The sequence below is a fragment of the Papaver somniferum genome, chromosome 1, assembly GCF_003573695.1.
Source record: "Papaver somniferum cultivar HN1 chromosome 1, ASM357369v1, whole genome shotgun sequence".
NCBI classification, from domain to species: domain Eukaryota; kingdom Viridiplantae; phylum Streptophyta; class Magnoliopsida; order Ranunculales; family Papaveraceae; genus Papaver; species Papaver somniferum.
Genome location: NC_039358.1, coordinates 200,002,311 through 200,028,215, shown reverse-complemented (window position 1 = coordinate 200,028,215; position 25,905 = coordinate 200,002,311). Strand labels below are relative to the sequence as shown.

The 25,905-nt window shown below is 37.0% G+C and overlaps 1 long non-coding RNA gene across 2 annotated transcripts; it reads left to right on the top strand.

The window, feature by feature from the left end:
* The first annotated feature begins 10,625 nt into the window (after positions 1-10,625).
* On the top strand, positions 10,626-13,286 carry LOC113311903. Of its 2 annotated transcripts, XR_003341617.1 has the most exons (3): positions 10,626-11,217; positions 12,055-12,197; positions 12,867-13,286. It is a non-coding gene; the product is annotated as an uncharacterized LOC113311903 (long non-coding RNA). The 2 variants fall into 2 exon arrangements; XR_003341616.1 differs by having other exon boundaries at positions 12,055-13,286.
* The last annotated feature ends 12,619 nt before the right edge of the window (positions 13,287-25,905 follow it).

The window sequence follows — 25,905 nt, the reverse complement described above, 5'->3', positions numbered from 1 at the left end:
TAAAGATCAAATTGTGGATATATTTACAAAACCACTCTCTAAAAACCGGTTTTCTCTTTTAAGGTTCAAGCTAACGGTTCAGGATAACCCGTTACGCTTGCGGGAGGGTGTTAATTCATCATATGTTACGTGTGGAAAATAACACACGGTAACCTGTTTCCCAAGTAAATTGTATTCTAGGAAAGCAAGCTTAGTTAGGAAACTCACTTCCCTTGCAATTCAAGGAAGTCTGTGTATATAAATAGTGTGTATTTCGTTTGATATTTTCTGCACAATTCTGTTAATAAAAACACGTTCAAGTCTCTTCTATCTTCTCTTCTAGTTAACCTACAATTCCTAGTTTTATCTAAACCAATCAACAGAACTTTAGTCAGAGAGTTACCTATGTATGGGAGAGCGAGGTTGGACGTTCAAACTAGGTTCCGAGTTCTAGTTCGGAAATATCATTCAGATTCAGTCAATTCGGATACGTTCATGAATCATTCGTGAGGTCCATATAATCTGGAAACTAGGTTTGGAGTTCAAATAATTCGGAAGTATCATTCGGATTCGGTTAGTTCGGATACGTTCGTGAATCATTCGGGAATGATTTGGAGAATTACTAACTGGGGACCCTAGTCGAATGAGGATTAGAGGGTACAGCAGAACAGGGACTTTTTGGCAATATCCGGAGCCGGTTTACACGTACGTTCCTTTTCTTTTTTTACAAGTCGGTTTTGGGAATCGTGGCTGCTGTTTCCCTGAATACTAACCTACACCAATAGAAGAATTTCATTCTAAATAAGACTCCCCTTCTCCCCCTATAAATACAAGTACATGGCCTAAAGTTTGTCACATAATTCTTTTCTTTTTCTTTCTCTTTGTTTTCGGTTAGGGTTTTTAGGGTTTGGAGTTGAGATAGTTTGAGCACGATGAACGGCCAGAGGGAACCCATAGAGTTGGAGGAAGGTTGGGAAATCATTCAGAAGGGGATTACGAAGCTGATTAATATTCTTGAAGGTGTCCCTGATGAATCTCCAATAGATCTGGAGAAAGAAGGTTGGGAAATCATTGAGAATGAGTTCACAAAAAAGATTAATATCCATGAAGGTGTCCCTGATGAATCACCAGTAGATCATATGAAACTGTACAGCACTATTTACTCTATGTGCAAGGGACCTGGTGCTGATTACACTAAAGACCTTGACAACTCTAAAGAGCTTTACGAAAGATATCAAGGTGTTTATAACAATTACTTGGAATCAAAAGTTTTACCAGCTATTCAAGAGAAGCATGATGATGTGTCTATGTTGCATGAAGTCGTCAAGAGGTGGGAAAATCACAAAGTTATGGTAAAACACCTTTCGCGATGTTTCTTTCATCTAGAACGCTTTTACATTCCTCAAAGAGAACTTCCAACTTTAGAAGTTGTTGGGTTCAATTGCTTCCGTAAAATTATTGGTGAGGGGATGATGAAAGTTCGAGTTAAGGATGCTGTTACCCGGTTGATTAATCGAGAACGGGAAGGAGAAGAAACCGATCAAATTCTGATCAAGAATGTTTTACAGATTTTTTTTGAACTTGGCAACACTCCCCGAGCTAGAGCTCAACTTCCCCAAGCAACCACTTCTTCAAAATACGTCCCTCCCATGTTCCGCAATTCTCCTGCATACAACCCCACTTCTTCAGGCTATAGCCCTACTTCACCATCTTATAAACTAAAGGAGCCAATCTACGCCCCCATCTCTCCAGAATATATCCCCGCCTCACCATATTATAACCCAATGGCGCCATCCTACCGCCGTTGGGAAAACGAGGAATGCTTGCAAAACGAGGAGAAGCTGTTGAAAACCGTTTTCCCAAAAAACTATGCTTGAAAAGGATCGCTCTTGATGACTAGGACGATACGAATTAAACTGATGGTCTCTCGAGGATGTGAAGCCTCTTTTTTAGATTTCATTATTCATTTATTTTTGTGTTGCTGTGTTTTCAAACTACTACTATTTCTATCATTGTCAACATTTTAATAGTGATTCTTAATTTTTCTGAATGGAGATTTGTTTACCAGTACATTGCAAGAACAACGGTTGCAGGTTAACATTAGTGCGTGACTTGTATGTAGAGGTCGATTGCACAATCTATTGCATTAGAAACCAGATTAGTCAGATTCGTGACTTGGAGTCCAGCTTAACTTCTGTGGAGAAGAGTGGTAACAATATTGCTCATTCTCTAACTCAACTTATCATTCCCAGTTGGATTTCTTATCCTCCTTGTATTTCTTCCCTTCTGTAGTTCGACGTTCCTTTTTTTTTCCGCTAGTCAAAAATAAAATAATTAAATAAACCAATAGAACACTCATTTGCCGACTTATAGTCAACCATACCTACTATAAGTTAGCTGCTCTAATTTGTAAACCGATTGGATTACATTAATCTATGCACTTACTAGCACCAACCCTTTAGTTACAAGGGTAACCAGGTTCATATATGCGTTAGAGAGATTGGTAAGTAACAGAGGTAAAGTGCATTGCATGCCGAACTTTGCTTCAGTTAAAGGAAGAGATGACAAGATTGAAGGAGTGAGCGAATCCATCATCATGGGTTACATACCAATGCAACTAGGTACTGGAATACTAAAAATCCAACAAAGAGTTGAGCATATCCAGCAACTGGCCTACACACAAGAGGCTGTAATCCTTTCATGTCCCTCAGTTTGCATACTTAATTTCCTTTTCCTGGCCTAGTCTGTTTTATGGGGGGCGGTTCCCTCAAAAACATTAATTCTACCAAAAATTATACAACTATTTCTATGATTGTCATCTGTACTTTAATAGTGATTCTTAATTTCTCTGATTGGAGATTTGGTTACTAGTACATTGCAAGAACAAACTACTTGAATCTAAAATAAGCCATGTCAGGCCCCTCTACCACAGGAATGAACAGAGAGGCCTACCCACAAAGTCCTCAGTTACATCCCTGTAAAATTTACAACCCATCTTTGCCTTAATTTCTGCTACAATATTTATTTACTTCACGAAAATCCAAAGATCAGGATTAAGTCAATCTTGCGGAACAAAAATTAACACAGAGATGACATAAACACAAAAAGTACACGACAAGAACATAGACTAACTAGAAACACATAAGTATAACGTAATTTGCCACGAATTGATCTGTACGTACATGGACTAGAGAAACATTTGTATACAACAACTTAATTACCTTCTAAAACTTAGTCTGTAGTACATCACTCGACCAGCACATCAACTTTCAGCAGCGTCCTCAAGTCATTTTTACGTGACAAAATACTAACTTAGTTGAGTTATTTATTGGCCATCAATTTTACTTTCCCATCTGTACCGAGGTTGCACACTTATACTTTTCTTCTTCAGCTTCTTCAACTTCTACCCTTTCTGGTTCCTATATACTGTCCGAGTATAGGTCATGCAAATTAACTTCAAGCTTTAAGGTCCTTCTCACCCTATCCATCCATGCAACACACTGTGAATTTGATCAGATGTCTTTGTCAGACCTGTTTTGTGATTTCATAGCTTCCTTGTCAGTCATCACCGCAGGGTTACAAAACTAAGAATCAGTTAGCATGAGAGTATTGAGTGTGTGATTGTGCTGTGCACACTGGTGTAGATTCATTATGTCACATATACTTTCCTTTTTTTTCTTTTTTTGTCCAAGTCAATTTTTGGGAATCATGGCTGCTGTTTCCTTTTAAAACTCCCCTTGGCCCTTCTCTCCCTATAAATACGTACAAAGATCATGGCCTAAAGTTTTTCACGTTAGCCTTTTTTTTTTTTTTTTTTTTTTTTTTTTTTTTTTTTTTTTTTTTTTTTTTTTTTGACTCCGGTTTCTCTTTATTGTCTTGAATTAGGGTTTTGGAGTTGAGAAATAGTTTGAGCAGAATGAAAGACATAGAGGAAGGTTGGGAAATCATACAGAACGGGATTACGAAGCTGATTAATATTCTTGAAGGTCTCCCTGATGAATCTCCAATAGATGTGGAGGAAGCTTGGGAAATCATTCAGAATGAGTTTGCAAAAAAGATTAATATTTATGAAGGTGTCCCTGATGAAACGCCAGTAAATATGACGTTCTATATGAAACTGTACACCACAATTTACTCTCTGTGCACACAGAAAAGTAAATTACTCTAAAGAGCTTTACGAGAGATATCAAGGTGTTTATAACAATCACTTGCAATCAGTAGTTTTACCAGCTATTCAAAAGAAACATGATGATGTATCTATGTTGCATGAACTCGTCAAGAGGTGGGAAAATCACAAATTAATGGTAAAACAACTTTCGCGGTGTTTCTTTTATCTCGAAAGCTATCATATTCCTCGACACTTCTTTCCTACGTTAGAAGGTGCTGGGTTTAATTACTTCCGTAAAATTATCGGCGAGGAAATTATGAAAGTTCGAGTTAAGGATGCTGTTATCTCGTTAATTAACCGAGAACGCGAAGGAGGACAAATCGATCAAACTCTGATCAAGAATGTTTTACAGATTTTTGTTGAACTTGGAAACACACATAAGAAGGAAGATAATTCTCCTCCCACCACCAGACAACCCTCCCCGAGCTAAAGCCCCACTTCCCAAAGCAACTTTCGTCCCCACAACATCCCGCACTTCTCCTGCATACAGCCCCACTTCTCCAGGCTGTAGCCCTACCTCACCATCTTATGATCCAACGGCGCCATCTTACAGCTCCAGTTTTCCAGTCTATAGCCCTATCTCACCATCTTATAACCCAGCTGCGGGATCCTACGACCCTATCTCTCCAGGCTATAACCCAATGGCGCCATCTTACAGCCCCACTTCTCCAAGCCATAGCCGTACGGCCCCTACCTCACAATGTTATAACCCAACGGCGCCATCTTACAGCCCCACTTCTCCAAGCTATAGCCCTTATAGCCGTACCTCACAATTTTATAACCCAAATGCGCCATCCTACATCCCCACCTGGCCGTCATACAGCACTACATCGCCTGCCAACAAACCGACTTCTCCTGGTTACAGTCCGACATCTCCTCCGAACGACACTCCTAAATCTCTTCCCAGCGACAGTGCCACTTCTCCGGAAAAGGAAAATTACAATGCACTGGCATATTATGTCAATGATTTTGAAACGGCAGTTTTGAATGACACTGCAGATTATTATACCAGGGAAGCTTCAAATTGGACTAAAGAAGAATATATGGTAAAGGCCGAGGAATGTTTGCAAAATGAGAAAGATAGGGCCTCTCGCTATCTGCACCCCTGTACTGAGGAGAAGCTGTTGAACACAGTTAAAGGTGTGCTTTATGCTCTTCTCCAAAGAAATGCTTTAAAAGTAGCACTGTTGATGACAAGTACTGCTAGGAGAGACAAATCAAAAGAATGATCTTTCGAGGCTGCGACGCCTCTTTATTTTTTATATTTTTCATATGCTCAAATACTAACATTTCTATCATCGTAATGACTTTAATAGTGATTCTCTATTTTTCCGAATCATAGAGATTTATTTAATGCATTCATACTAACCAGTATCTTCATTGTTATCAAAATGCGGTTTGACAATTAAGCTACGTAATAGTGGGCTTAGTAGGCATATACTCGACCTTACATAGAAAATAGTAGTTATACTCTACAGCTTTTTTACGAAACCTGTTTTGAGGCATACTGATTTTCTCTGAGGCATACTGAATAATGCCAAAATAGATTCACTAAATAAAAAACACCATCATCCCTTATCTACCCTTTTTTATAATGGCAATTATTTAGTGTTAATAATTATGATTAGTTTTAATAATAATGCTTAATTAATAATGTCAATGATTGATTATGTTAAGTTGTGAGTGTTATATTAATTGAAAAAATCTGAGTTTTGAGTGAGAGTGGGGTGGGGTGGTTTTTGAGAAAGGAAGAAGAAGTTATAAAAAAACTAGGGTTTTTGAGATTTGGGAGATTTTTGTGATTCAAATGGATGATCTCGGAGATTTTTCATCTCGTAGACACAATATAATACACATCAACTACAACAATGATCCGGATTTGGCCAGCTTTTTGGATTATGAGAATGATTTTGCTCCAACTTTAACTCTACCTCAACCTAAAACTCAAGATGATGGTTTTGATGAGCCAAATCCAGAGGAAAAATACATTGATGAAGAACCTTATGCTAATAATACAATAGTATGCTCTTATAAGACATCTAATCTCCTTTTTTAGCTTCAATTCTCCAAAAAGTTGAATCTTTACAAATTTTTACGAAGTTCAATACTGGGTTCGGCTGTAATATAAGAGACGAACTTTTCCCGGGAAGAGCAGTTCGGCTTGTTCGATCTCTTTCATTGGATAGCCGAACCTATTGTTTTCTTATGTTTTTTTTTCGAGTTACAGCGTAATGTTCGGCCCAAAATGGATCAGCCGAACATTGTGGTGTAACTTAAATTTTTACTCAAGTCCAACGTTCGGCTCTATAGTACATCCAGTTTATAAGCCGAGCTTATTGAATCGTAATGTTCGGCTCATTTTCCAAATTTTCGTATTAGTCGAACCTAACTTTACTCTGAGTATTTCCTTAGTTCGGCTCTGGTTTAAAATGTTTGAATTAGCCAAACCTTTAGTTAAAGTTATCTAACCACGTTGTATTCTTGTAGATCGTGATTGCTGAACCTCAACCAATGCATGATCAACCTTCGGCTGTTAATATCATTCACGAAGATAATCGAGATCACTTCCAAAATGACTTGGTAGGTAACAAATTGAGTGATGTCGTACTTTATATATTAAAAGTATATATCCCAAACGTTTACTAAGTATATATATGTGACCTTGTATTCTTGTAGAGATGGGGAAGTAAAGCGGAAGCAAAGACTTGGGTTTATGAACATGGATTGCTAAGAAATTGCGTTCTAGTGACCGGGCAACAAAGCCGATGGAACCTGATTGAAATGGTTTGTGAGAGAAGCGGCAAAGACATTGATAAACCTAAAAAAGGTTCTGTGTATGTTGGGAAGACGGGTAGAAAGAACAAGACCAAGACGAAGAAAAGAGAATGTCTTTTCAAGATCATTTTTAACTATATAGAAGAGATCGAAGATGAAAAATATTGGAGTATGAATAAAAAGATGGATTGTCGTTATAACCACACATGTTCACTTGATCTTCATGGACATGCAAGAGTCGCAAGGATCAAAGACCATGAATTGTTAAAAATAGGTAAGATGTATAAAGCATGTGTGCCACCGATTAAAATCCTAAGCATGTTGAAGGTGGATGACCCGGAAAACAAATCCACTCTACGAAATATCTACAACGCTAAAAGTACTTTTAGGAAGAAAGAATTGCAAGGTAGGGTAGTGATGCAACAATCGATGTGGTTGGCGGGAAATAACAACTACATGGTCCAAAGGGAATTGGATGAGTTCTTCCAAGTCACACATCTATTTCTTGCTCAACCGGATTGCGTTAAATTAGCTCAGTATTTTCTGCAAGTGCTTATAATGGATTGCACCTACAAGACAAATAAATATGAGATGCCGTTGTTGAACATAGTTGGGCATACCTCAACCAAGGCACCATTCACCGTGGCCTTCTGTTTTTTACGAGACGAGTTGAAAGAAAGTTATGTTTGGTCATTAGAGCAATTAAGTTAATGTTTCGGGGGGATGCTCTTCCTAAGGTGATTGTAACCGACCAAGAATCCGCTTTGATGTTTGCCATTCATAAGGTATTTCCGGACGCCCATAATTTTATTTGTATTTTTTATATAGGGAACAACGTTAGGAAAAAATGTCAACCAATAATTCAACCGCTTAAGATGAAAGACTTATAGGATATTAAGGCGCTACCGGATGGAATACGAGAAAATAAAAAGGAGAAATTTATGAAGGATTATGATGAGAATCAAAGATTGAGGGCTTGTTTCGCACGTGAATTGGAAGCTTTGACGTGGTCAATTATTGAAGATGATTATCGGGTTAAACATGATGAACTTATTGCGCATTGGGGCACCGAGTATCCAAGTGTCGTTTCCTATTTTCTTACGGGATATTTGGATCCTCACAAAGAAAGATTTGTGGCTTGTAATACAAACCAATACAAACATTTCGACAACCAAGCTACAAGTATGGTAGAGTCCGCTCATCATCGATTGAAGAAGAACCTTTTTGGGTGAGTTGAATCGGCTGTGACGGTGTTTGAGGTAATGGAAGAGTATTTCAAAATGGGTATCATAAGAATTAAATCATAATTTTAATATTGTTCATTGTTCAATCATAAAAATTATAGGGACGATCCTTGGCTAAGGGGATTAACTTACCGGGTATCCCATTTGTGTATTGACAAAATTATGCTTGAAGTAAAGTTGATGAAAGCTTGGAACGCCAATGAACCTCATGAAGTATGTGTTTGTAAAATGAAAGAATACATGGTACTTCTATGTCGCCACCAGATAGCTCGATACGTGGATGGTATTATACCTTTTGAGCATATTGATAGTTATTAGAAACAATTAAGTTTTGATCCTCTCCCCACGGATGATCCCGAGGAAGAGATTTGGGATACTCCTTACGGGAAAAGATTAGCTGAGAAGTACCGAAGTGCATACCGGGGTCAAAAGCAAATCAGTTACCACAACTTGAGAACGTTCATTTATCCTTTCACCGAGGAGGATCTTTTGGAACCGGAAAAGGGTGAGTAAAAAGGTAGAAAAGTACCAAATTGACACGAAAAAAGGAGAGAGCAAAAAACAAGTTGTTGGCTAACAAAAGAGATCCATCAGGAATTGAGCATCATAATGCAAAGTACAAAACGGAAAATATGGAAATTGAGAAATTGATAAAGTTGGGAGAAGTTAAGGTTTCAAGGAAACGTGGTCGTCCGAGCAAAGATAACGGCGAAACAAGTAACCAAAATGATACCCCAAGAGACGTTAAACTCAAAGGGAAGATGTTTCCTTCGCAAGAAATGGGGAAACAAATCAAGACGAATGAAAAGAAGACTATATATGCGGTGGGAAAACTGAAAGGACCTAAAAAGGATAAGGATGGTAAGTACTTGCGCCCTACTAATATGATATATGACAATTACATGGAAGAGCTACCCGAAATTATTCTTGACTACATTATAACCATGGACGATGTCGAAGGGGATGGAAATTGCGATTATCATGTCACGGCAAAACAACTAGGACCTTTTGAAGAGGCGAAGAATTCGGAGTGGCAAGGAGACGAAATCAAGTATATAAGGAATCGGTTATTACAAACATTGCGTCGAAACAAGAACTTCTACAAGGCAATGATGAGAGGGGGTCCAAGAGGAGACGAATGGGTGGTGTCGGAGTATATTGCATTCGAACGATGTATACATGGGTATTCCGTCATCACAAGCGACTATTGGATGCAAATGCCGATTTGTGGGTTTTTTATAGCGGAGACTTTTGATTGCTTAGTTCATTATTTCGGGAGGGTTGGTAATACTTTTACTTATGTGTCGCCAAAAAAACCTTATCGTCAGAGTCTAAAAGATAGAAGACTCGTTCTTGCGTTTGTTCAAGGATGTCATTTTCTCGGCCTCAAGCTTAAGAACGGTTTCCCATTACCTCCTTTGAATTGTGAAGTCTTTTGGACGGGACTCCAACATAATTACTTGATGGATTAGAGTGCAAACTACTGCGATGGAAATGGACCTTTGGAAAGCTTCGTACATCTCTCTTACGGAAGATCAAGTAATTGTAACGACGGATGAAGAAACAAGTGAAGATGAAGAGGATGAGGTCAATGAATCCGCGGTAAGATTAAGATGTCCATAAAACGTAAAGATGAAGTCTTTTTGGAATTTTCATAAAGGATCGGTTGTCTTTTTTTGTGAGGATGAGGTAAGATTATAAATCACATATAATGTATCCTTAAATACACCATACAGTTTAAATATTTTGGCTTTTTCTTATCTATGTGTTTGTTAATAAATATGTTCCACAGATTTGTTCGGCTTAAATGTAATACACAATTTTAGGCCGAACCTAGATGCAAAACTGATACCAAAGTTACAGAGATATGTTCGTCTTAAAATGAATACAACAAAAACAGCTAAACCTAACAAGTTGCAGGAGCACTTGTGGGATTTTGCAGGTTCGGCTTACAATAAAGAATTCATTTACATACGAACATCACATATTCTTTTAGATTAAGATCCGAAGCTACATATATTTTTGGTAATTCCATTAGTTTTCATTCATATTTAGATTAAGTTCCGAAGCTACATATAAAATGCACACTACATAATACTAAATAGTTTAATAAAACCCAAATATGGTTTATTAGAATTGCATACGTTTTTTTGAGGAAGTCCTCAAGGATGCGGTATTGAGCGACGTATTCAAAATCCTTTCCCTTCTATCGTCACCATTCCGCTCGTGACCACTCTTCAGTTTCAGCAATGATTTCACCCTTAAGTCGATATCGCTTTACAATCCGAATTAAAGCAGTAAAATCTTCAACTTGTTTTCTTATCTATAATATGACACAAATTGATTCGTTTGGTGTCCCATGGAATTTTGGTTACTTTTTCACTGGATAAGATTGCCCCTCTGTGATTTTATTGTTTCGTTTGCCTATTCGTCAGATTTTGGTAAATTCTCAGAACTTGAGGAGAAAATAGGTACTCCCTGTTATATCTATGCAAAATCGTTTTTTCCTCTACCATTATCACCGAAACACCTTCACCACCATTACAGACCAGGCCTCCTTCAGCTTCATCTTCTCCCACACAAACCACCACCATCAACACTATCGCCACCATAATCCCCAACACCACTTCCTTACTCTCTTCTTCGTCGAATTGTTGTTGTTCCCCTCAATTTTTTATATCCAATTTAGTGCCCTAACCTAATCGTAAAAACTTTTCTCAACTCTCCATGTGATTTTCCTTCACCATTGATTTTCTCTAACTCGATATTATTCTTCAATTGCATGCCCCAAATTGATGTGTCCATCTATTTATCTTTCTTTATCCTTCACCGCCACCGTTACCCACCACCACTAATAACAAGCAACTCTTTTACGTACAACAGGCATGGAAGTGAAATTGAAAATTAGTATGCATTAAAATTGGATTTGTCAAAACTGGTCTTGCTACTAACTTCGATTTCAATTCATACTAATTTCGTTTTCGTATAGCATATACAGCTTCGTATCTCTATCAAATTTTATGTTCCTCACCATCTCCTTCAAAGATATTGGTAAGAACTACTTCCACAATGGGTTAATTCCACGCGCTAATTTAAAATTTTGCTTACCGAGTTCTTTTACATTTTTCTTTCTTTTAGATGTAGCACAACTGAAGATTTAAGGTTGTGAACATTGGTTGTTTGTAGAAATGCCTAACAAAATTGTAGTAAGATAAATTGATGAAGTAGAAATGTGATAATGGAATCTGTGACTCTGTGAAATGAATGCAAGTTCTAGGGGTAAAAAAATGTATGACGAAATAATTAAAAAAATCATCTTAGATGAAATCTTAATGAAGATTTAGTCAAATTTAAGGATTTGAACGCTCGTTGTTTGTATAAATACCCAACAGGATATTGGTAGTAACAGTAGTATATAGCTATCAGGTAAGAATTTATCTATCTTTACCATTTGAATCCTAATTTTAAGAGCAATGCTAATAAATGCCTCAAGGATGCATGAATTCTGATTCTCAACATTTGGATGCACTATGGGTTTTTAGCCTATTTTCTTTGGTTATCCAGAAGTCAAATTTCGCAATCTCTCATATTTTTTCTGGACAGTTATTAGATATGACTTTAGATTGGGTAGAGTAGACTGAAACCCCTAGCCGAAGTCTGACTCAATCGTTTTGGTGTCTCTATAGTTAGAATAAGAAAATGCTAGAACCTTTTCTTAATGTTGTTAAACGATATTCTCATATGGTTCACAGACATACTCATCTACGTCATTGAGAGTGTTCACGAGGCAGAAATTTACATCAAATTTAAGTTGTAAAGATTACAACTTGTTAACCTTACCTGTTTGTGTAAATGTCTAAGAGAAAATCATTATTGCATCTCTCACAGGGTTATAGATAACCAGACGTATGTGGTTGGTGAAGATGTGATGGGTGTTATAGCATCTCTACCAAGTCTGCACTAAATGAAGTGAACCAACAGTCACCGGTGCATGATGCGTGACTCTCCAGTACCGCAAGTTTGACAAAATTGTAGGCTCCATGTAAACCCTATTGGATTGTTTATATTAATTGGATTTTTCTGGTTTCTGACTCAGTTTTGTTCTCACAAGGCATGATACTAGCCGCAGATGTTATAAAAATGAAGGGGAAGGGTGCACTTGGTAGGAAAGTCATTAATTTTCATTCAGGAATTTAGTCGCTAAACACCTCTATCCCGTTACACATTTAAGTGCATTTCTTCTTTTATAAAATCCCAAAGTAACTTTATAGGTCTTTCCTTATGAATTGTTCTTTTTTTTTCAAGAATCTTAGTTGACAAAAGAATGCTTCGAAGAGCCACACTTTTGACAATTTAGTTCGTAGATTTATACTTAATACTTAAAGATTATAAAAATGTTATTCTTTTGACAAAAGAATCCACCAGTATATGTTAAAATTCTCTTAGTCTTGGACTTAAGGTACAAAGCATCTGTATTGGCTGTTTGTGGTTATTAATTACGAACCAATAGTTTGCATTGGTTCTTTACGTGTGTTTGTTAACTATGTGCCAGATGATGATTGATGAAATTTATTTATCTTGCACCTTTAATTGTTCCAATAGTTCTGCTGTCATGGACAAAGATGCTAATTATGTCAGTAATGTTTATGTTTACTCTCTTACAAGTTGTGTACTTTTATATGTGAATACCTCTCTTTCAGTTTATACTAGATATGAACCGCAAAGGAATGATCCTGAGAGAGTGTGGAATGCCCAGGAAGCCTGATTTTGCATGAAGCTCTGTGGCGCAAAGGCATGGTCCAAAGATATAGTGGAATGCCCAGGAAACCTGATATTTTTTTAATGAAGCTCTGTGGAGCTACCATACACCTAATCGCGTCCATGAGGTTCTTGCTTCGCCAAGCCATCATCTACATGTATTCTTATTCTTAACTTGGCAGTCGTGATTTGCCAATGCATATGTTTTAAGCCTTTAGTGCAATAATTATGCACTAAAAATGTAGCTGACAAGTAGAAAATGAGTTGTCCTACTCTTAAGTCTTAAGAAGTTATGCCACCATCTACAGGTCGAAAAATTAGTATGGGTGATTATTGAATTGCTATTAAAGAAGTTGTTGCGACCTACTGCTTAATAAAACCTGATTTTTAATTATTTTGTTTGTAAGAAAATATCGTGGTGATATTTACAAATTGGTGAATGTCGACCCGATACACGGACGAAGGCATCAGCCATAGCACCAGCACCCCTTCCGCCCAGTGCCATAATGGCACGGGCAATCCACTAATATCAAACAATCGACAAAATAACGCGGCACGATCTCGGTTGTGAGGGTTCCCGGTGTCGGAGCAGAAGCTTTCATGAATTTTTCCTCAATAACTCTGACTCATTATACCATTCATGCGACGTTGTTCACCCATTTTTGGATAATAGGCTACATAGTGTGTGCATAGTGATACATCTTCATCTAAAGTAAAGTTGAGAGCATGAACTGCCATTTTTTCCAGAGATATGAATAAAAAATGGGCATCTAGAGTGGGTATACATAGAAGCTACGTGAGTAACGGCTAGTTTAAAAAAAAAAAAAAAACTAGTCGTTCCTCGAAATTTGTGAATTTGAAATGTAAGGTTCGGCCTAAAATTAAGACAAATCGAACGAGACGAACTTCTCTATAGATTTAGTTCGGCTCAAAAATGAATACTACTTTTGGGCCAAACTTCATTGATCTACAAATCTCAATTGAACTACAGGTTCGGCCTAAATTTAACAGAAATCGAACGAGACGAACTTCTCTATAGTATGAGTTCGGCTCAAAAAGGATTAATACTTTTGGGTCGAACTTGACACTCTGATCTACAAAACTCCATTAAGGTTAAGTAATAAGTTCGTCCAAATGAAAAAGAGAAGTCGAATGAGACGAACATCTGTATAGTTTAAGTTCGGCTCTATAATGGAATTATGATTTTGGACCGAAACTGTTGTGACTGCGTAAAAGTATCTTTGTTCGTCCCATTAATAAACTTCACGGGACGGCCGAACCTAATACTGTTAATATAAAAAACACAAAGTGGATGATAATCTAAGTTATATTCTTAAAAGTTAAACTAGAAATACAATTCAGAGTGATAACTAACATTTAAAACGGAAATCCAAGCTATAGTCTTAAAAGTTAAACTATAATCCAAAACATCAAAGTGCAATAACAAAACATATTCATGCACCACCACCTCGAATACCACCTCCATGATCACTTCCACGGCCTCCATTTTCATCATTGGTATCGGATGCATTACCACCTCCACTTGGGCCTCCGGGTTCTTGTCGGGTTCTCTTCATCGATTTTTTCTTTGCACTGACGGATTGACATACACGAACGACCTCTTGAAATTTGTTGCAGAAACCTTGTTGCTCATCCACTGATGTCGTCTGTCTGCAACTAACTTTCTTCTTCATTTTCCTCAACAACTTAGTTGCCGACGATAACTAATTTCATTTCAAACCAAAAATTAGACAAGAATATACTTTCAAATTTCATAATACTTTTAAAAGAGTAAATAAAGAAATCACTTACCATTATCGGCATTGCCTCGGATACACTATGGATTTTGTTGTCAGACGCTTTCTTTGTCGTATCTTCCTTTGCTTGTGCCTCCGTGATTTCAGCATCAACAAGATCTTGACTTTCTCTATTAATAATGAAGGGATGGGATACTTGATTGTACCAATCCATATACTCTTCTACAACTTCACAAGGATTTTGACGCAAACTCTCTAATCCCTCCTAACTCAGCATGTTGTTATCCATTTCTTTCCAATGAAGAAGCGATGGCTCGGGATCATATTTTGGTTTCCATGAACTGGTGGTGCTTTTTTTGCCTTTACTTCCCTTTGGTAGCAACTTAAACTTTTGGTTATCATCATATGGTACTGTTTGGATAAACCCAAATTGGCGGAGTACTCGATGAGGATCGAAAATTACATACCCGTCTGGATAGAACAACGGTCCGTAGTACATCCCCGAAGGCATATCTTCGTCTTGAACGAATTCATCTTCTTCTTCTTCTGCGTTATATGGTTTAAATTCAACATCGTATCCATCCAAAGAGTCTAACTTTTCTCTTAAATAGGTTATCTTTTCGGGATTATCCCTCTTCTTATAGTCTTTGAACTCATATTTTGCCGAAGTTGAAAATGTATCATCCACCACCTCAATTTGTGTGCTTACTTTCAACTTCGGGAAGTGATCATATACCCACACCTAAATTAATCGCATAGGAAAAATATTAGTTGACAACATAAACCTCAGCAATACATACCAATATTCAGCTCAAAAATGAATTACCACTATGGGCCGAACCTGACATTTTCAGAATAATTACTTATAAGTTGTCAGGTTCGGCTCAAAAAGGAATCGGTAATTTAGGCCGAACTTGACACTGTAATCGACTAACTAAAGATAAAAGTACGTGATCAATAATAACTTAGAAATGGAATTAAAGTTATTGAGAAGTACCTGAAAGAGACTAAAGTTTCCTCCAATATTTCTAGAGTCTAGCCTAGATGTTGTATCAATTGAATGGAGAAGGAATGCAACACAAGCGGATCCCCAAGCGTACTCATAAAACTTTGAAAGATCTTTTACGAATTGGAGATATTGAGCACTAACTTTGTTGCCAGTATGGTCAGGAAATATTATTCGGCCGAGAGTGTGCAACAAATAAGTAGCAGCAGTCTGGTTTATTTTGGTCGCGTCCATCACCAACCCATCCTTAACTTTATGCACAGTGTTCTCGATCTTTTCTTTCAGATTCTTCAACTTGAACATCTTTGGTTTATTGCGGCAGCCAACATGCACATTTTCAACCTCTTTAGCGGCGCTATAAAACTCCTTCAGGGTAGTACCATGATCCCAACCAAGAACTTATTCAGCCAACTTATATAGCCGTCCCAATCCAATTCACAATATTCAGCATCCACACTTTTCCCACGTGCTCTAAGACCTATAATCCTATCAGCATCATCAGGTGTTGTTGTCATCTCGCCGAATGGAATATGGAATGTGTATGTTTCGGGACTAAATCTCTCATTAAAGGAAGACGCGGTCACTGAATCACAACCCTTTTTTTCATGTTGAATTTCTTTCCATAAACCATATCTCTAAACTATAGATTGAACCTCATCGACTTCATTCTTCAAATCCCAAGCTGCATCCCTTTGGTGTCTCAAATTTGTGACCGCGCCCCTATGATCCGGAGTCTCATAAATTCTCTTTGCCCACGACTCCTTGTAACCAATCAAAACCTTTCCTCCATATTGAGGAAGACCAAGTATTGGGGTGTTCTTCTGGGTAGGTATTACATAATCATCATCAGGAATATGAAGCTTTGTCTTATGTGGTTTAGCAACTTTCTGTGGTTTTATTTGTTTTCTTGGTTGTGGTTGTTGTGGTTGTTCTTCTTCATCATCTTCATCTTCAGCGACTTGTTTTCCATCCCTTTATGGTCTATGTTTCTCATCTTCTTCATCATCTTCATCTATATTTGTGTTACCTTACAATCCTCCTCCGCGTCCGGTCTCTTTAGTTGCAGTAGTATTTTCCTTGTTAATTAGCCCGACTTCCCTGAACTTCTCCTTCTGGATGTATGTCTGTCTTTGATCATCCTCTGTATTGGAGGTTGTAGTTCCTCTTTTACGTGCACCCAATTTTTTGTTGCCTACTCGAGGTTGCGAAGTTCTAATATTATAAGGGGTTACTTCCATGGACCTCTTCTTATTGTCCTTTTGATTTATAACTCTCCCACCACCTTTGTTTTGTTTCCTAACATAAAGAAGAAAGTAACAAAAACTTTTTTTAAAAACACACAGAGACTTAAACAATCAACAGTGAGACCTCTTAAACAGACCAAATGTTAGATAACTGAAAAACAAGAAAAAATAACCAAAAACATGGGAGGAAAATCATTGCGCACGGTGATACCAACTTTTCCCAACACTAACTATGAAATTAGTGACCCATGCTTATCAAACCTGCAAATCTTCCAACAAGCTAAATGATAACTATAAGGTGAATAAAAGGAGCAGGCAATGGAAACTCTTTTACTTGCATTCAAGTAACTGGAAATCTCAGTTGGTTTAGCATAAAAGCTTATGTATTTCAGGGTTTTCAACTTTTGTTATGCATTAGTTAAAACCGATTTTCAACCTTTCTCTGGTAAAGGTTGGTTGTTCTTGTTATTTTATCTTGCGATAGGATGACAACATGGTGATATTCTCCCCAGAAAGATGCGAAGAAAAGGAGAAGAGGATGCAGAACTTGAGATAACGAATTTTTTAGTTAATCATTTTCCTGTTTAAGAAAAGCCTGATTTTATTGCATATATTTATTGCTTTTGCTTAACAAAATTTCGGTATAATTGATGTTTATTACATTATTTGTGTATGGATGGGTGTCTAATTCAATTGTTTCTGGTTAAGAAAAACTATTGATATCAAACTATCAATTGTTTAGTCTTACGAAATTGTGGTGCAATTGCGGCGCAATTTCGGTGCTATAATGTCTATGATTGTTTCAATTGCTTCTGGATGAGATAAATGGTTATACAAGTTGATTTATTTGGTTTGTATGAATTGTTTATGTATTAACAAAAGGTTTTCGGGATCAATTGTTAGTCCAATTAGATTCCGGGTAAAATAAACTAAGTTAATTCCGATCTTAGTTAGACTTATTAAAGTGGAGGTTTCGGTTATTCAAGTCTAATCGAATGCCTTTACAAGAAATACTAATTAACTAACCTAGTACTTGTCTTGTTTAAAAGTGAAAGGTCTAAGTTATTGATGTGAATAATTAGAACCTGATGAGAAAAATATAGTTAATTCTGATCTTTATTTGGGTCTTATCAAACAAGTGATTGTATTTGTACAATCGGTTTAGCAAGAGAACTAAGGTGCTTAGTCGATTTTTAATTTTCTAAACTATTAGGGAAAATTGCTTCGGGCAATTGTTTCTTTGGTAACATATCAAAACAAAATTACTTTGTAGTTTCGGTTTTGATATTGGTTATCTAAAATGGTGTGTGGAACCCTCGTGCTTAACTCTTATAGGTTTTGCAAGTCTTTTGAGATTTATAAGATCCTTTCGGTTTGTCCTTTATTCTCTCGTACCTTTGTCATTTTGTGACAAAAAGGAGGAGAAATATATGGAGTAAACAAGTGATATTGGTATTGATTTGGTATCACTAAGGAAAGAACAATGTTGCTTAAATGTGTTATCTAACGAAAAGAGTAAAGCATAGACTAAGGGGAAGTAACATATCATATTGATACTTGTGGTTATCTTAACTACAAAGGGAATAACAAAGACGTGCGGACTGAATCTACCTATCTTACCTTTAGGGGGAGTATTAGCTTTGTTATTATAATGTCAACAACGGCGTTTAAGGATTGAATTTATGCAGGTTATTGTGTTGTTGAAACTTGGAATCAAGCGTATGTATAATGAATTCTTGTAATTTGTTTATCCATATGATGTAAGAGTTTTTCACTAAAATTAACAAAGGGGGAGATTGTTAGAGCATAGCTCGGTTGAACCCACCAAGCGTTGGTATGTCAATTTTGGTTGTCATATTTTAGTGAACCAAAACTCATTTAAAGAGTCGTTTGATTATATGCTAGAGTCAACTTCGTATAGGTTAACTTGAAAGTATTAGGATATGAGACATACAAGTATTACATGAAGACTTGAAGAATGTGAAGAAGTAAAGATCTACGTCGACGACATCATCCTTCCTCTTGAGGTTAGTAATATTTCGACTTAAATTGTTTCATTCCTAACGTATCTTTCAAGTCGTGCATATTTAAAACATAACTGCGAAGCTGTGTATGATACTCTAGTTATACATAGTATTAAGGAATACAATACGAAGTATAACGCTTATCTTTTGAACTTCGTATATAAGACATCGATATAATTGTATGAGTGTTATTGTGATTATGTGTATGGGTATGGGTGAAGATTTCGTCCTAGGAAACAATGTTTTGCATTAGTTTAAAGGAAGTAAATTCATGAACTTGTTTTGTGAATCGAAAGGGAAATCGCTAGGCTAGCTTATTGGTATTGTTATTCATTGTAAATCTTTGGATTACCAATATGTGTGTTTAGTATAACCGCTCATGACTTGTTTATGTTCTTGGTAAAACTGTTCACAAGGCCTGACTTTTGTATCGGTGTGATTTTTATTAGTGAAACCAATCTTAAGTAATCACCTGAGATGGTATGATCGATATTTGTAATTGGTGTGACCATTCCTAGTCATTGGGTAATCGATCCTAGAACTTGGTTAGGACTAATCACAAGATGGTAATCGATCCTTGTAGTAGGTTAACAAGTTTTTAGTAATTGGTGTAACCGATCCTATAACTTGGTCAACCGATCACAAGTAAGTACCATATATAAGTGGTAACCGATCCTGGTACTTAGCCATTTTATGGAAACTAGTGTGACCGATCCTAGTAGCCACTTGGAGGTAGAATCGAAACTTTGTGCCGAGGTAGAACCGTGAAACCCATAATTGGTGATTTGATAGGATAATCAATCACATAGTTCTTGGAAGATGGATGAACCAATTCTAAACTCATTTGCAAGTGTGGTAAATCGGTTCCAAGATTGTAAATATGAAAAAAGAATTTACAAAGTAAACATGTAGACATATTTTGAATATGTGCAGTAATTCTTATCTTTTATTGTTCAAATATATTCCTTAATAACTAAAGGAGAATCCCGGATCGAAATAAATTAAGAATCTTTTAGTTAAGGTTTTTAGTTTCCAGCAATTAAATGCATATCTCTGGTGAATAAAAATTAGTAATGTGCATTTACTAATTAGAGATTTTCTAGTGAGATTTCGGTCAATATTTGGACAGTGCATTTCCAAGAATTATGAAAACCGATTTGGGCTTTAATGCATATCTTTCAGAATATTCGGTTTTGGAAATTCCTTGGTGTCCAAACTTCCTTTGTCTATAAATACTGAAGTTTGCATTTCTAGCAAACTAATCCTCAGATCCAGCAAAATTACCTAGTTGTGTTGTTACTGGTGAAGCCGTCTATTCGGAGAGGAAAGTACCCTAATTAGGCGAAATCTCTTACGACCGCTCGTTTTAAAGACTTCTTTGGGATTCGGAAGCTCTACGAGTACCGTTGGTGGGAAACTAGATAATTGCAGTTTATTATTAGTTTTCGATTGATTTGATTAACTAACGGTTGTTGAACTTTGGTTGCACCTAACCGTTGAGAATCTTCTCTTCTGATATAAGATTCACTCAAACTAGATCGAAGTATCGACGGGGATCTTTAGACTGTTTGTAGTTCTAAAGACGTCTTGTGATAATCCAACGTTAACAGACTTCGTACTGTGTGTGATTGATCACAAGATATTCAAGTTGATTTTCTGCAGGTGTTTATTGAAGATCTAAGAAGATTTGATGACAAAGAAGATATTTGGGTTCATAATCTTTGGTGTACACATAACTTGATCGGCTGGAAAGGGATCCAACTATAATCGGTTTATCTTTGTGATAAATTGGATTCATTAGTTGAGTAGATCGCCATCAATACATTTCTTTGTGATTAATAGTATTGATTGCATAGTCTAAACAATTACTTTGGTAGTTGTTAAATAGATTGATCTAAGGATCCGACAAGCCTTTGTCAAACTCATATCACGTTGTTTGAAAAAAGTTGCTACCGAACAGTTTTTCCTTTACTGTTTGGAATACGAACCAAAGGAATTGTTCCAAGTGTGTGACTTATTACAAGTTGGAGGCACAGGGATACTGAGAGAATTAGGTGAACTATAGGTTTAGTTGCTTGGTCTCAACTATACGAAGTTGTTTTGATTTTGTATAGAGGCTTAATTCTAAGAGTATTCAATTCTGGACTAGGTTCCGGGGTTTTCTGCATTTGCGGTTTCCTCGTTAACAAAAACTTGATGTGTCATTTACTTTTATTTTCCACAATTATAATTGTTCATATTATAATTTAAAGTAAATTACACAAACGTTAATTCCTAATTACTTGATAGCAATCCTATAGTGTTTGATTAAGTCTGAACCTATTATCAAGTAATCATACTTCGTTGTTGTATTATCTCGATCTTGAATCCATAGACAATCACACAAGTTATCTTATTTTCGTATTGTCTCGATCTCGTATCCATAGACGATCACATGAAGTGTAAACCGATTAGTTGTATTGTCTCGACTCAGTCCATAGACAGTCACTTTCGAAGAAAGGACTTATAGGTGGAAAAGTTTTAGATTGAGGTATATTTGGGTACCCTCGTCTTTTCATCAATATATGTGATTAAGCATGATCTGCAACACTACAACACAGGACTGTTCTAACTACGTTGGATGCATGACATACACTATGAAAGTAAAGTGTTGAAAATTAGTGTTGCAGCTCAAAACTCGACAGTCGCAGTCAACATCCAACCGATATCAAAAAGTCAACATGTTGGTCAAAGTCAAGGCCCATTAGTGCTGATCCATGGCAGTTTGGCCCATATCCACTGATCGAGTACCAGAATCTGCTAGGAAGGTTTTAGAAGTTTCTGGATTGATTGTTGATCAAGTCGCTGCAAAGAAAATTTTTGGAACATTCCAGATGTCTTATTGGTCAAGTTACTTGTAGAGGAAGTTTATCTCGAACTAGGGTTTAACCCATATATTCAACAATAGAAATAGAGGGGAATCTCAATCCTAAAGGGTCACACCCTGATAGACGAAAATACATCAGTGAACACTAAAAGGGATCAGAAAACCATTTAATCCATACATCCATAAAATATTTTTCCCTACGAGGATTCGCCCGTGGATGTTGGCAAAACTTGCCGAACCACGTAAAATTCGTGTCTCTCATACTTAAGCTTGTTTTGTGTGATTAACCCTAGTTTCGCTGCTAGATTATCAATATCATAGGACTTAGGAGGTTTCCCAGACGGACGTGGATGGCCAATCGAACAGCTAGATATCTAGCCCATAGGACTAAGCCATAGCATATACTCCATAATGTCATCTTCTTTATTGGTTGGTGTTGAACTGTCTAGGCTAGTTGGGAAAATATCTTAATTGGTTGCATTTCCAAATGTCAGAAAAAAGAACTGCTACGGGGATCACTAATTCATTAGTAGGAACTCTTTGGTGTTGAAATGTAGACAAGCAATGCTCGCAGGCACTATTGAATTCTTCGGTCTTAAGTTCTGCAAAAATTTAGATTACGAACTGGACTGGGACTGGGACTGGGGATATAAGTTGCTAGACATGGAAGTTAGGAGTATTCTATGGACAGAAGAGAGATAAGGTACACCAAAAATTTCCTAATTTTTCTCTTAGAAAATTCGTTAATTTAGTCAAGTATATCACGTCTATTTTTGTGAAATGCGGTAGTTATAATAGGAGACGCGCGGCTGTAGCGGATTGGTTGGAATAGAGGAACAGATGAATTTCGTAACAGACGATCTGTAGCCCTATTGTTGTGCCTAAGATGTCTCAACTCCAAACCAACCCAAGACAATAAAAGAGTGACCGATAAGAAAAGAATGCTATAATTAGAAAAAAATTTAGGTCATGAACTTGTTTTTATAGGAAGAGAATGAGAGCCTGCCTTATTTAGAATGTCTTTTTTTTTTGTTGGTATAGTTTACTTGTCAAGGAAACAGCAAATCGTGACGCCCACGGCGGCACGTCCCATCTAAACACGAGTCAAGAAATAGGACTCACCTTCTCTCCCTATAAATAAAAAAACTTCATTACTTAAACTTTCTCCCATTAGCTTTCTTTTCTTGTTTCTTGTTAGGGTTTGAAGTCGGGATCGTTTGCGCACAATGGTATTGGAGTTGGAGAAAGGTTGGGAAATCATTCATAAGGGGATTACAAAGCTTATTAACATTCTTGAAGGTGTCCCTGACAGTGGTGGAACTAGAAAATGAATATGGGGTGGCTTGAAAACTCATTGGCTAGTATTTGGGCTGGCTTAAGCCTATTTTTTACATTTGAATTTTTAACCAAACTCAAAAAATCCTTATAAAATATAAGTTTTTCTGGACTTTGGGATGGCTTAAGCCAGCCGAAGTCTATACATAGTTCCACCCTTGGTCCCGATGAATCACCAATGGACACGGATGACTATTCGAAGCTCTGTATAACAGTTTACGATATGTCCTTTAAACCTCCTCCTGATTATTCTAAACAGGTTTATGAAAGACACCTAGGTGTTTATAACAATTACTTAAAATCAAAAGTTTTACCAGCTATTCAAGAGAAGCATGATAATGTATCTATGTTGCAAGAACTCGTTAAGAGGTGTGCAAGTTATAAAGTGTTGGTAACTCAGATTTTTGAAAGTCTTGCTTATATCGATCGCTATTACATTGTTATATAAAGGGACTTCCATCGTTGAAATATGTTAGGTTTGGTTTCTTCCGTAAAACTTTCGGCGAGAAGATGGAAGTTCGAGTTAAGGATGCTGTTGTAGAGATAGTTGATTACCCGAGAACGCGAAATCTATAAAACTCTGCTCAAGAATGTTATAGAGATTTTGTTGAACTTGGAACAAGAAAGAAAAACAGAATATGTAATATTTTTCTCTAGCAATTTTCAATCCACATCTGGCAAGCTATTTCTCTGAATTTGAAACTACGTTTTTGGAAGAAACATCAACCGCGAAAGCTCCAAATTGGACTAAAGAAGACTGTGCATCAGAGACCGAGGAATGGTTGCAAACGGAGAAATATAAGATCTGTTGTAGATTTTCTTAAAAAAAATCTAAAAGGGCCTAACCTTGTGTTGGAGCCAAACAAAAGCATGTTGGCTTAACAGTCACCGTGAAAAGATGTTATCTTTCAAACTGGACGACTGTGAAAAAGCAACAGACACCATGAAGAGACTTTACTTTTCTTAGATGAATGTTGGAGATCAACAGACTCCATGAAAGGGTATCATCTTTCTATAAAATCCTTTATTTTGTTGTCAGTAAATCATTAAGTTTTCAAGTTTTCTTTTCATTAGGCCTAAGTATCATCATATCTATATATAGAGTGATTCTGGTTTTTACTGGAAATCACATCTTGTAGCAAACAAACTTCATTATATCTTGAGAGTGTGTATTTCAGAAAACCCTTATGATCTGTTGGGGGAAAACATACTTAAAAGATAGCGTTTTTTCGTTCCTTGGAGTGATTAATCTAGAACCCAATTCTCAAAAGTTTTAAGTATGTCTACCATTCAAGATTTATCACTCACTAGGACTGTTCAACCCCTTCAAGTCATGAATCAAGACCTCAATCGTCTTGAACGCTTAGATGGATGCAACTTTACTCGATGACAAGAAACTTTCTTATTCTTTCTCACTATAATCAACCTGAGCCACATCATTGGTGATAATCTTGAAGCAATTCCAGAAGACATGAAGATGATAACGAGGCTCGCAAGAAGGAATTGAAGGAATTGAGACAGAAGCGCAAAACTGAAGTGTTAGAGCATTGCTCGGTTGAACCCACCAAGCATTGGTATGTCAAGTTTGGTTGTCATATTTTAGTGAATCAAAACTCATGTTAAGAGTCGTTTGATTACGTACTAGAGTCAACTTCGTATAGGTTAGATTGAAAGTATTAAGATATGAGACATTACAAGTATTTCGAAGTCTTCAAGATGTGAAGAAGCAAGGAGATACAACGACAACAATCATCCTTCCACTTGAGGTTAGTGATATTTGACTTGAACTGTTTCATTCCCTAATGTATCTTTCAAGTCGTGCATTTTGAAAACATAACTGCGAAGCATATTTGAACTCTAGATAGACATAGTATTAAGGAATACAATATGAGGTTTATTGCTTAACCATTAAACTTTGTAGATAAGACATCGCCATAACTATTTGAATGTTGTTGTGATTATGTATGGGTATGAGGTGAGGATTTCATCCTAGGGAACAATGTTTACATGTGTTATAAGGAAGTAAGTTCATAAACTTATTTGTGGACCGAAACGGAATTTTCCAGGTGTTATTGGTTTTGTTATTCATTGCATATCTTATGAACAGCCAATATTTGTGATAGAGTATAACCGCTCACAACGTGTTGTGTTCTTGGTAGAACTATTCACAAAGGCCTGACTTATGTTGGTATAACTTTTATTAGTAAAACCGATCTTAAGTAATCACCTGTGGTATGATTGGGTTTGTGTGTTTGACCGAATATGAGAAAGCGGAACCGATCCTAGTAAAAGGTGCAGTACGTCACAAGGGGAACCGATCCTAGTATGGGGTGCATCAAGGTTTATAGCAGAAAGGGGAACCGATCTGGTGGGCTCGGAGGTGTGTGAAAATTAAGCGCAATAAAAACGGGCCTACAGTAATACCGCAAGTGCACGGTCGTCAGTTGTAGCTCGTGCAAGTACGGGTCGATCCACAGAGACTGGGAGTGTTTTGGAGTTTTCTAGCTATTTTGGGCTCCTAAACTGTTGTTGGTTAACTATGAAGCCTTTTGGGCTTTGGGCTTAGGGTACCTTTGGATTATAGGCTTGTTTGACAATGAAGTGAACTGAGCTTGGGCTCAGTTGGTCTTGAAGTGCACTAGGCTTGGCCTTTGAAGTGCACTGGGCTTTGAGTGTCAATGGGCTTCTAGATTAACCCAAGACTGAATGAACTGAACTGAGTTGGGCCTTAGGTTTCTAAGAAGATACA